The sequence below is a fragment of the Haliaeetus albicilla genome, unplaced genomic scaffold, assembly GCF_947461875.1.
Source record: "Haliaeetus albicilla unplaced genomic scaffold, bHalAlb1.1 scaffold_42, whole genome shotgun sequence".
NCBI lineage: Eukaryota > Metazoa > Chordata > Aves > Accipitriformes > Accipitridae > Haliaeetus > Haliaeetus albicilla.
In genome coordinates this window covers 1,656,516-1,669,637 of record NW_027212546.1, presented here as the reverse complement: position 1 = coordinate 1,669,637, position 13,122 = coordinate 1,656,516, and positions in this window count along the sequence as shown.

The following is a 13,122-nucleotide window of genomic DNA, read 5'->3' as shown; positions in this document are numbered from 1 at the left end:
CGGGGGCATCCCCTCCTCCTTCCCTGACCTCGGGATCCGCAGAGGGGTTCCTCTCACATCCCGCTCCCCCGACTCCCTCACGGGGCGTTCGTTCCCCTTCTGAAATCTCTTCTCCCAGAGGCGCTCCCGCCGTCGCTGAGGGGCTCGGCCTGGGCCAGAGGCGGGTCCGGCTCCGAGCCGGGGCAGCTTCGAGCAGCTTCTCCCAGGAGCCGGCCCTGCGGCCCCTCCCCCGCCACACAAAAACCCAAAAAACCCGAAAGAGAGAGGGAGCAGATCCCGAGAAGAGCAGCGAAGGGCTGCAGTGGTGCTTACCTCAGTCAAGAGGCTTCTCTCAGCAGAGGCCCAGCAAGCCTTCATCCCACTGGATTCCAAAGGAGTAACAAAAGAGGATGGACTGGAGAGAGAAGCGATGGACTGAAGGAGGGATTTACTTAAGAAGAGGTCTTGTGAAATAAGAGATCCTTTGTCTGTACAAGGCATGCCTTGCTAACGACTGGGCCCCTGAAGGAGAACGAAAAGACTGAGAAGAAGGGAACATCCTACCCCAGGAGGCGCCGAGAAGTTGAAAAATTGCTAATAGGCACGAAGTCAGCAAAAATCTTGGATAACCGGAGGAAAGGTAAAGGCAGCACGAGCAGATCAGACCACCGACTCAATTCACGACCAAAAGACTTACCCCCTCCCCCGCCCCCTTGGGCATGTGCTGTAGAAGAAAAGAACACTGGACCTTTAATTCGAAGCAGGGGAACTTCAACCTGATAGAAACTGTGCGAGATAAGCGACTCCCGGTAATAGTTTTGGGGAAGAACTTTGGAAATCGAATGTGTATAACTGAACTTGATAGCATATGTCGATACATTTCATGTGGTTTGTTCAAACTTTTATGGTTTTAATATTTTGTACCTTCTATGAAAACTGGTTTGCTGCTAGATGACTGTCTAAGTGAGATTTGATAAATGATCATACATTGACATTATGGTTGAAACAAGAGACAAAGGGTAACTGCGGACAGCCAGCAAGAACTTCAATGGGTCGGTGGTCGCAAAAGCAGCCCTTCAACTCAAAGGGATCCTTCATTGCGCATGATCGGATGTAGGCAGTACTGAGATAATCGGTTGCGATCATTTTTATGTATATGTATACTAATTCGATTAATATGCAATTACTTATTCTATATAACCTGTTTGTGCTAAAGCTGTGGTATGGATGCTACGTGGAACTATCCCCCGTGCATGCAGCTCTGTAATAAAGAATGCCTGCTTTCTAAAACTCCAAAACGAGTCTTAGAGAGTTTCTTCGACCGGCTTTTCGGTATCAATGTAGAATAATTAATTGCTTCTCTCTCAAGTCCATCCTCTTTTGTTACTGTGAAATATGTTCATCTGATTCGTGTCAATATAAACAATGGTAGGGCTGCATAATAAAATGTGACCCTCACTGTCTATGTAATCTTTAACCATTTTGTCGATCCTTGTATAACCGCAGGCCGGGAGGAGACAGATGATATGTACATAGTTCGTTCTCTTTTTGCCAACCCAAAACCGGTTTTGTTGTTAACTATCCTGGAGGAGAACTGAGGCATTTGGATGTGTGTTTGGCCTCAGGGATTGCAGTGCTTGGGATCTTGACGGGCCATTCGTGGTATGCATTTGTTGAGGGGGAGGTGTCTGTTGTGAACTTGTTTGGGTTCTGGTGACCCCAGCTGGTGCTGTGCAAGGTGTCGGCTGTCACACAGCATGTCTGCTGTCTGGCGCGAACAGGGGGAGCCTGGTCAGAGACAAGTGTCTAGGAGAACTACTGCACCCACACAACCAGGAGATGGAGAAGAACACGCCTAGTATGAATATGTAATGAGCGTTAGACTATAAAAGAAGCTGTCTTGTTTTTCAGGGCGCGCGTTGTGGTAGAGCAGAAGCTCCCCGCATGTACAGCGCTGTTTTCTTGCCTTTATTCATTTAATAAATTGTTAACTTTGATTGGAATCCTGTTTGGGACTAAATTAATTTCTAACAGTTACTCCTTTGGAATCCAGTAGGATGAAGGCTTGCTGGGCCTCTGCTGAGAGAAGCCTCTTGACTGAGGTAAGCACCACTGCAGCCCTTCGCTGCTCTTCTCGGGATCTGCTCCCTCCCTGTTTCGGGTTTTTTGGGTTTGTGTGTGTGGCGGGGGAGGGGCCGCAGGGCCGGCTCCTGGGAGAAGCTGCTCGAAGCTGCCCCGGCTGGGAGCCGGACCCGCCTCTGGCCCAGGCCGAGCCCCTCAGCGACGGCGGGAGCGCCTCTGGGAGAAGAGATTTCAGAAGGGGAACGAACGCCCCGTGAGGGAGTCGGGGGAGCGGGATGTGAGAGGAACCCCTCTGCGGATCCCGAGGTCAGGGAAGGAGGAGGGGATGCCCCCGCAGCCCGCGGGGAGGCGGCAGGCTGTCCCCCCCAGCCCGTGGAGGGGAGCGGGGGAGCGGATGTCCCCCAAAATGGCGGCGGCTCCCGCGCTGGAGCAGTCTGTGACGGAAGGACTGCACCCTGCCTGTGGAAGGGACCCGCGCTGGAGGAGTCTGTGAGGAACTGCAGCCCGCGGGAAGGACCCACGCTGGAGAAGTTGGGGAAGGGCTGTCTCCCGCGGGAGGGACGGACCCCACGGCGGAGCAGGGGCCGAGCGCGGAGTCCTCCTCCCCCTGAGGAGGAAGGAGCGGCAGAGACAAGGGGTGAGGAGCCGACCCCAGCCCCCGTCCCCGTCCCCTGTTCCCCTGCGCCGCCGGGGGGAGGAGGTGGAGAGAACGGGGAGTGGAGTTGAGGCGGGAGGGCTCCCCGGGGGGAAGCTGTTCTCAGGCTGGGTTTTGCTTCCTCATAGCCTTGTTGTGATTTGATGGGTAGCAGGTGACATTGGTTTGGTTTCTTCCCCAGGTTGAGCCTGTCTTGTGACCGTGACCATAAGCGGGGAGTGATCCCTCCCTGTCCTTAAATTTGATGAGCTGCAAGTCAGGTACTCTGTTCTTCAGGGGTGGAGAGGAGATCTGACTGAAGGGTGCTAATTGTACTTTGTCAGTGGAGCTGGACTTAACAGATGAGGATGGGTTCTCTGAATGACATGCAAGAGGCACCTGGTGACTCTTGGAAATAAGTGTAAAAAGACCATCCATAGAAATATTTTGGCATTTGAATGTCTGCTGGGAAAGGTTGCAATTTCAGCAGAAAAGAAGTATGTTTTTTTGATAGGAGTCCTTCAGTGATATCTCAAATCTGTAATTTAAGCACTAAGAAACTCAACGATTAATATTGTATTGATCTGGTACTCTGTTTTCTGGTTAGTGCTTTGGCTTCAAATACAGCCACGCCAATACATGCTAAGGTATAAGTTAATGTGGAGAGGAGGGTTTTTACTGAGATGTGAAAACTCCCTGTTCTGTAACCAAATCTTTTTATGGGAAGCATTGCGGTCTTGGACTTGGAAGGAGCTGCAAGTTAGTGCTTATTTCCACTTGGAGCTTTGTTTTGGGTTTTCAGGCTTAATCCCAAACTGGTGGTGATGCAAAGGTAAAAAGTTCAGAGAGCATCTTTGTTTTGCAGACTGCTGAGAGGCTGGACAGTAGGCCTATGAATGTATTTTGCTGACTGTCTGGTTTTGCAGGGTCTAAATGACAGAACTGCTTGTGGAACACCATTATCGGTGGGCTGACCGGCAACCTCGAGGAAAGGCCAAAGCCGACCATCATCGGTGACCCTAGACCTCCTGAAGAAAGCTTAGCGGATGAACTGCCAGCAGTGGACAGTCCTGAGGCATTGGTGAAAACATCTTTCAGGTCTGGCGGATATGAGCTTACTTTGTTTGTCCTTGAGAGGATATGTTTTTAAGATTAAGTCTGCAGTGTGGGTTTGGTGGGAGAAATCAGTCCCGAAGGGTTCCGCAATGCTGCGTATCTGTACTGAACAACAGTGAAAAAAGAGGTCCATAAATAATACTGGCTGGACTTGTCCTTTGCTTCTCCTTCATCTTTTAGGAAGGCTAATGAGGTCGAACTAGACAGATATAAAGTCTGTACCTAGTCAAAATGGTCAGGAAAGACAGCTCCTTCTAGGAAGATGTCTTTGAAGGTTGGCACTGTTTCTTCTGAAAGTGGTTTAGTGATGAAGACTTGCACTTTAGGTCAGATGATGTGCTTTATTGATGCGAGGGAGAGCTAACCCTTTTCCTGTTGATGTGATGTCTTGAGAACTGTCTAGCATTAACTTATTTTGCCAAGGAGAAGGATTCTGGCCAGGGTCTTGCAAGCAAGCGGTCGCTGCTGTTGTAAAGCGTGTGATAGACCTATTGCTGGGTTTTCCTACCTCTTATTTAATCATGTGGACGTACCGTTGTCCGATGTTTCTTGGAGGCATGTTTTCTGAAAATGATTTTCTCAAAGTGAGGTAAACTGGAGAAGCCGAGTGATCTTTGACCAAAATGTGAAAATCGGCGTGCCCAGCAAAAGCGGAGTGAGTGGCAGAATATATTTTTTCCAGGTGTTTTTCGAGCCTTTTTTTGGTCACTGTTGAAAACCTATGCTCTACTTTTCTTTTACAGTAAACATACATGTGTGTAAGCATGAAATGGTTTTTGCTTTGGATAAATTTCTCTTGACTACAGTGATTTTGATTATACCTCAGTCTGTCAAACTTATTTCAGTCTTGGTATAATTGTGATTTTGAAGGCGCTGAAGTTCAAGTCATTGTATTAGGTGGTAATTTCAGCTACCTTGTTTATACTGCTTGACATTTAAAAACACGTTACCGCAAAGTGAGTTTGTCAGTCTATATAAATGAATCCTGTAATTCCATGGGGCATTTTCATCCTTTAATATTCCCATGGAAATGATTCAGGACAAGTGTTTCAGAACCTTTTATGGTTTTATGGTGAGCTGTGGTATTGAATGGCTTTTAAACGCTTTGTGTCTCTGGTATTTCAAATGTGTAATTTCAAGAGATCTAACTCTTTTTCAGCTTTCACTTCTCATACCAGATTCTGGGTATCTGCAGTCCTTAGGTTGCCGTTGTCACGATAATTTCAACCTTTTTATATGCCAAGATAATGTCAGAGCGTTTCAAGTGGCATGATTTGATCATGTGAGTAGGGGTGACTCTTGGAAGAAGTGAGCTTGTATATAGCATGAAGGGTTGGAAAATGTAATTAAGCAAAATAGTTTTGCTCATGCAGTTTAAGTGGCTTTATAAACATTACCGAACCTTTGTATTTCACCAGTAGAGCAATTACTGTACAGTGTGGCATTTTTGGAGGCTTTTATAGATGGGAATCCAAACAAATTGTTGTTACAAAGTAGATTTTAATTGTCTAGTTTCATAAAGAAAGGAAGCCCCATGTGCGCTTGAGCTGTGCAGGGGAGTGGAAGAGAAGAGGGTACGTTGCAATTACTGTCTAAAGACGCGAGAAAATAAAAACACTGTGGTGTTTTTACTGAGTTTGGGATCTTGTTGATATTATGGTGCAAACTGGGGCTTAGGAGGCAGTAGCATCTTTTGTATGATGGGCTGCATGTTTGATTCATCAAGGTCTTCTGTGGGTGGTGATCTTCAAGTGCTTCCGTGACAGAGTTTGCCTGGTGTGTCTGAGGGTAAGTGATTGCCTGGCAAGCATGGGCTTTCCTTGTTTCTTGTTTAGTAGACACTAGTGGAAGATCTTGCTACCCTGTTGCCTTTTGGGGACTGAAATGTGCTTTCCAAGTTGTCCAGTTCAGCATGTCTTAATTGGGAATCTGGTGGCTGAATCTCAGGGGGTGCGTGGGGCCACGTTGGGCTTGCATGAACTGGTTTTACAGAGAGAAAAACCAGGCCTTGCTTTCGAACGTGACTGCTACGAACTCTAAAAAGCAGCGACTCCCTTACTAGTTGTGATTCACTGCTGTTGGAGCAGTGTATGGCGAAACTATCCCTTCCATGCACAGCTAGAGAGAGAATGCCTCTCCAGTGTCAAATGAGTGACGCTTGCTTGTGATTGCATATCTTTTGATGTGAATACATACAAGCAGCATGAAATCCCAGCTGCCACCTCTTGTATTAGATCTTGTTTTCTACTGTGCGGTACTTACTGTTCTGTAGCTTGGAAAATTAGGAGGAGATCTATGTTTGATTTTGTTCCGCTTCCAGATATGAGCTTGAAACGCATTTAAACCTTATGGAAGGAGGAATGTGACTATTTCACTCATTTCGGTTGTACTTTTCCTGCGGTAATAATCCATCTGTAAGATGTAAAGCAAAACCCAGATGAAACCAACCCCCTCTCTATACCTGGCATAAGTCTAGTGCGTGATCCCTCCCTAATGAAAAAGTGTTCTGATGGGTCTTGATTGTCTTATACAATTATTTTACTATCTCTTTTCTGAAGATACCAAGAACCAGCACCAGATTGGTCTAAACAAGGCTGATTACCTTTCTAAAGAGAGAGTTGAAAGAGTTTGTAGTATCATCTTGTTTGGAATATTGCAGTGAGCGAGCAGTTGTAAGTAATTTTGTGTCTTGACTAGTTCTGCTACTCCAGTGCTTAAAATGTAGATTTAAAATCCATTCTCACTGGCATTTAGTCTATTTGCCTAGTAAAGGCAGGGGAGGCCCCAACTTGAATTACATTTGAAAATACAGTGGAATATGGAGAATGGTGGATTATCCCCTTTTGACAAGGGAAAAAAGTATCATGAGACACATAGAAGTGATGAGCTTCTTGGCCCACACTTTATGCAACAAACCCGATATATCGGCTGTCTTTCTTTGCACCAAGATGCAAGTTCACAATTACAGGGGCTGTGATCCCTTTCTTTTTGAATAGCTGTGCGTGGATCAGCATCCATGTACGTACAATCGTTGGCAGTGGCTGCGGACTGATGCCAGTGTGGAATATTAGGTGGTGGGCGTACGGCCTTGGCAGGGCTGCGTGATCTGGCTGTTGGCTGGAGATGTCAGCGGTTGCTGACACTGAAGCCTGTAACTCAGAAGCTCTCTTCCCGGATCTGCTTTTTGATCTGCTTGGTCCCTGTAAAGAGTAGTGGTGCTATTGGTCTTGGTAAGAATTAACAGTGGTAATTACTGAGCTCTTTGGGAGACTGTGTAGTAACTTTACAGCCTGCTTTAGCTTCTGTGTGCTGCTGCCTGGCAGCGCTACCCAAGCAGGCGTTTTGATAATGCTGGGCTGGCACCCAGCAGAGGGAGCAGAGAAATGAGGGACAGTTTGGGTGCTGTTCTGCCAATACCACCTAGAAGTTTGTGGAAGTGCTTTATATTGGAGGACAGGAGAGAAACTGCTGCATTTGTTCCCAGACTGCTGCCTGGAGTGAAGCAATTCACCAGGGTGGCACTGTTCCAGCTGAAAACTCGATGTGTCCAAGACGTCATCATTTCTGCTAGAGTTGTTTGGTTTTGATGTACGGGAGAGACGGGCTGTTCTTTTGAGTCCGAAGACCTGGGGCACTGGATTGGGGTATATGACTGTGGTGGTGCTTATGGGATGTAATGGCTGTGCTGGATCTTGTGGCAGGAGAGATCCCATGGTACAAGGTGTCGGTGACATCCAGGGAGGAGTGGAGATGCTCGTCTGAGACAAAATGTTCAGTGCAACCTGCCATCCTGGTCCAGGGCCTGTGTGACAGCTGAAGTTGGTCTGGAATCGTGGAGTAGTCCAGCTGGCTCCATCTAGCACGTGGGGGCTTAGGGCAGCAGTGATTCCAAAGTGATCAGCCAGGGTAGCAGGCAGCTGAACAGTCAGCAGGTGAGGCAAAGACCCTCTGTCCTGTACCAGACAAGCCTTATGGGATACCTATGTAGCTATACTGAACTAGGAAGTGATGTATATCCTCTGTTACTGAGGCCATATGTCCTGGGAACCAGAAAGGCAGATTGAGTTCCTTCGAGGTCAGAGTGTTTTTAAGCTCAAGGCTTGCATGGGTTCTTAATTGCTGTCACCTTTCAAAATACTTTTAGCTTGAGACTGGTAACATCCCTGCTTACCTTACTAGCTGCTTTTCCTGTGTCAGCTGCAAAGTTTCTTTATCTTTCCAAGGATGGTTTGCTTTGCTTTCCTTATCTGGTTCTGTTCTGCTTTGGGAGTCTTAAATCACCCTGGCAGCTAATCTTCCTGTATTTCGGGTTCGGTTGTGAGTGATGTAAACTGTTGCTCGTGCCAGCGACTGGCCATTTGATCAACAGGGTAGAGAGGATCCTGCAGCGCTCCAAATGCGAAAACTTCAGTCACAGCAGCACGTGCTGGGAGTCAGCCCACGAGGCTCAATCATGTGGGTCAAGGTGGCTTCAGTGGGAATAAGGGGTATGAGCCAGCCTTCCCCCTCCCTTGCCTGAGTCCTAGCAAGAGCGCATCTCTAGTGACCTGGTGGAGAGGGACCTACAGGACTCCTTGAGCACCTCTCACGTTTTGACACTCTCTGGGCAGCACCGAAGCTTGGCTGTAGCTACTTAAGGTAGTATGTGAGGTCTGAAAATCAGAGAGGGAGGTGATGCTATGCGGGAGAGCTGTGAGCATGACCGCAGAAGAGCAGGAGTTGAGGGCTAGTCGTGGGGTAGAATAAAGCCCGCCTTCCCTGCCAGGTCTCAGTATTTGTTTATTGCCTTTTTCATTTGGATTGTCTTCTTGTTTTTTTTAAAGAACACGCAAAAATGATAGATCAATCTCACTTGCCCTAACTTGTTTAAAAAAAAAAAAAAAAAAAGACATTTTCTCATTGTTTTTTGTACCCATCTACTGCAGATTCAGGTCTCGCTAAACATTAAAATGTAAGCAGTCTCTCTGAAAACCACCCTTCTCAACATCTTTTTCAATCCAGACTTGTTATAAGGCACTTCGATGAATTTAAGTTTAATGCAAGTGGTGTTGTATTCAAACCTGTTGCTTCTTCCTGTTATTTATTGGTAGTCATTATGATGAATAAGAAGGGAAAAGTGTTCTGTTCATGAAGGAAATGGCTCCCATATCGTTTGTCTGTCTTGTCTGTTCTTTTAATTGTGCCTCCCTTCTAGGTGCATGTCATGCTTTGTGAGAGCTGTGCACTATTTTCTTGGTAGATTGAGACTTGTGAGTCAGAGGGGGAATGATCAGAGGAGAAAGATTTATCCCAGTTACTGTTCAAAGGCTGCATTCTCTCTCTCTTTGGGTATATGCACAGAGGTGCAGGAGGCAAGTGTTTTTTCAGGCGGTTGAAAGAGAAATGGACTTCTCTGTCTTTTGGGTTGGGGTTTTTTTTGGTGTCCCAGTCTTCTTGTTCTTCATAGGATAGATGTATTATTGATGGCAAGCAAAGCCAGAGATTCTGTCCCTGTAAATATGAGACACATGAAAAGACTCAAGTTGAGAAATTCAGATGGACTGTGGGTGTCCTAACAGAGCTGTGCCTCGGAAAGGCAGGGAAGAAATCCACTTCCAAAATGGGAATGAGAGTTTGAGCTGAAGCTCCATGGCTAAACAAAGTCCTGGTAGTAAAGAAGTCCTGCTTTGAGGACTGCCCAATGCCTCTCCTTGACCACCCTTCTCCGCTTGACGTACGTCACGTGAATCTGGTACCATAATAAACTCTGAGCATTTGTTTTGCAGTTGTGCAAGGCTTCCAGGTCTGTCTTTGTAAGCATGCAGATCACCCCCAGTCCTTGACATGGACTACAGTACCCCCACCACACACAGAGGACAAACATATTTTTAAATCCAGATGGTGGTATACCTCTGTAGGGTTCGGCGTTCGGAAGATCTCGCGATGTCACGGAAAGTTAGAGGGTTAGTCGCAGCCTTATGACGTATCTGTAATCCCGCCTACCCTTGTTAGTGTAAAAGGAATTGACTGCGCAATAAAAGGCGGAAGTTGGCGCTCACACTGTGTGTGTTATCTGTCTCTTTCCCTGGTCTGGGGGTGATCAGTGATCTAATCGTGGCACCCTGATATGTGGCAAACGCTACATACCTCTCCAACCCCGTGAGTCTCAAATGTCCGTGCGGCACTCCTGTGGGTATACAAGGCTGTTCCTGGGTCTGTGCTTAGTTGCTTGGCTTACCGAAGTTGCTAGCCCAGTCTTCCTTCCTTTTCAGAAGAAACTGTATATGATCAGGGAGTTACATATAGGAAAAGACACTAATTTAAGGATAGCCTTTATTCTGATAAGGAAGTGTTTAAGAATGCGCTATTTAGTTGTCTCCACCATGAGCGATGAAAAGCCTCTACATACTAATATCAAACTGGGATGCCTTGCAATTCCTGTTGACATAATTTTTAGCCTGGTTTCCTAAGGAAAACTGGCTATCCTTTTCCAAAGGAAATTGCTGTATATCTCTCAGTCAGCCTTCCCGTTAAGTTCTTAAGCATAGCTGAACTTGATCAGTAGCTTAACAGAATGGTAGACATCTCAAAGGTATTGTTGTGGTTTAACCCCAGCCAGCAACTAAGCACCACGCAGCCGCTCACTCACTCCCCGCCCCCCCATCCAGTGGGATGGGGGAGAAAATTGGGAAAAGAAGTAAAACTCGTGGGTTGAGATAAGAATGGTTTACTAGAACAGAAAGGAAGAGACTAATAATGATAATGATAACACTAATAAAATGACAACAGCAATAATAAAAGGATTGGAATGTACAAATGATGCACAGTGCAATCGCTCACCACCCGCCGATCGACACCCAGCTAGTCCCCGAGCAGCGATTTCCCTCCCCAGTTCCTATACTAGATGGGACGTCGCATGGTATGGAATAGCCTGTTGGCCAGTTTGGGTCAGGTGCCCTGGCTGTGTCCTGTGCCAGCTTCTTGTGCCCCTCCAGCTTTCTCGCTGGCTGGGCATGAGAAGCTGAAAAATCCTGGACTTTAGTCTAAATGCTACTTAGGAACAACTGCAAACATCAGTGTTACCAAGGTTCTTTGCATACTGAACTCAAAACCTAGCACTGTACCAGCTACTAGGAAGACAGTTAACTCTATCCCAGCTGAAACCAGGACAGGCATTTAGTTTGTCTCTGCTTTGTGAAAACTGATGGTAGGATAAGAAAGGGTCCCGGTGAAGGAATGGATAGGAGAGAGAGAAGCTGACTTCCCAGAGTTGCTGTCTGGCTGAGCAGTGCTAACATCCTCTCTATGTAATCAGCACATCTGTAGCTGTGAACGAGGCGCCATATGTGACCACACAAGCAGGCAGGGCGCTGTTTGGAGGAAAAGCCCAAGGAGAGCAGAGCAGCAGGAGACACAGCAGATCAGAGAATGTGTTGCTGTGGGGAAGGTAGGAAAGATGTAAAGCACAAGTGCCTAAGAAACCAGTCACAGCTTGTGCTGCAGCTTTGAGTACTCGAAGTGCTGCTAATGAAAGGTACTCTTGTCACTACTGTTATGCTATAAATCGTGTGTAATCACCCTGGTGGAGTGGACCACATATCTTATTTGGGTTAATTCTATGCCATGACCCCCTGGCCTCTTGGCATGTGGTGACACCCAGCGTGGTCTTTCTGTGCACATGCAGAGGTCGAGGGTTTCCTGCTGTGAACTGAGTGTCCTGGCGTGTCACCTAATGGGGAGGAGCAGCTGGGTTTTCAGGCAGAATAGCACTGGAAAGGGGCTGGTGGCCACCTGGCCTATTCCTCCAGCCTGCAGCTTGCCCTTGAAGGGCAGTTGGGAGGAGGGGAATGTGGGCTCTGGAAGAGATTTATTGTCCTGGCAGTCTGTGCGTGTCCTGTGGTCCATAAGTTGCTCATCCTGTTATTGAATTAAGGCTGTCATGGTGTATCTTTGATTCCCAATGAGAAAATGGGATAGTGGCTTTCTTAGTCTTGGCAGTCGGAGAGAGTGTGATGAGCTGAGCTAAGTGTCTTTGATGAATTGCTGAAGCTTTGAGTTCTTTAATTTGCATAAGCAAGAAACCTTAAGAAGGCACTCCAAAGGAAATTCCTATACAGTTTCATCTGCTTTTAAATGGCTGGCTGATGGCAATGAAGTTACGTGGTACATTGTACTGTGATGCTTTCCTAAAGGATGTGGTAAAACATTCTCCAGATCCAATCCAATCAAGGACAGATTTGGTTTGGTTTTGAGACCACAAAACTTGCAAGTAAGAGTTCAGGAATATTTTGAAGGGAATAACAACAATAGCAATCATGCAATGACCCAAAATAATCTTAAGGCTGATGGATAAGAGCTTAATCTTTGCTAACGTCCTGCGTTTCTTCTTTGTGTGAAGAGCTTTGAAGGAGGAGGAAAAAGGGATACTTAGCTCCAGTTAATTGAGTATGACAATCAGATCTGGAGAGAAAACTGTGTTCCGTCTTGGGAAAACACTAGCCATTTATGGCTTGAAAGATCAATTTGAGATTTGTTTTTTTGATGAAACCCAAGAGAGAATCTATGCTAAACCTTTCCCTGGGACACATTGGAAATCCCCATAGCTGTTGCAGGTGTCATGCATCCAATGGATTGAATTGTTGATTCCCCCAGGAATGCTATGACTACCAGCTATGGGTTGCTTGGAGTCCCCTGTTTGCACCCCCCGCTCTGTGTATCTCTCTTTTGACCCTGTGCTTTCTGATGAAGGTTTTGTCTGGTTTGCCTCCCCATGCAGAATGATTTTTGGTAACTGCTGTATTTTGCTGGAGATTCTTTTGCCAGAAATTCTAAAGCCCAGCCTAGCAGTGCCTTTGCAGATAGATAGCAAGGTGTAGGTAAGCTGCCGTGAAGTGTCAACACCCCTTACCCACCTAACTTACTAATGGCTGTTCTTTATCTGGTTTTTGCCTGTTAGGCTGCCAACTGGCAACTTCTAGAAACTCTTTTATGTAACAGAAAGGTCTGATTTGGAAGTTATCACACTATCCATCTGAGTACTCAGCACGTGCTGATGTCAGAGCCGCTGTGCCTGTAGTTTGCGGATTGGGACATTTATTTGTAGTTGTAATAATTTTTGGATCTGAATCTACTGAAGTGTTTACAGCAAGACTGCTAAAGCTATCATGTGTTAGCTGGTTTCCACGTGAACTTTATAAATGGATCTAAACTTTATAAATTGACTCCGGTTGTTTTGAAACCAGGCCTGTAGTTTAAATTTGCTGTCAGTGCAGCACCAGTCCTCTGGCAAAGAGCAATCTTGTATCTTGTTTTGATGGAAAGGCCTTTATTCT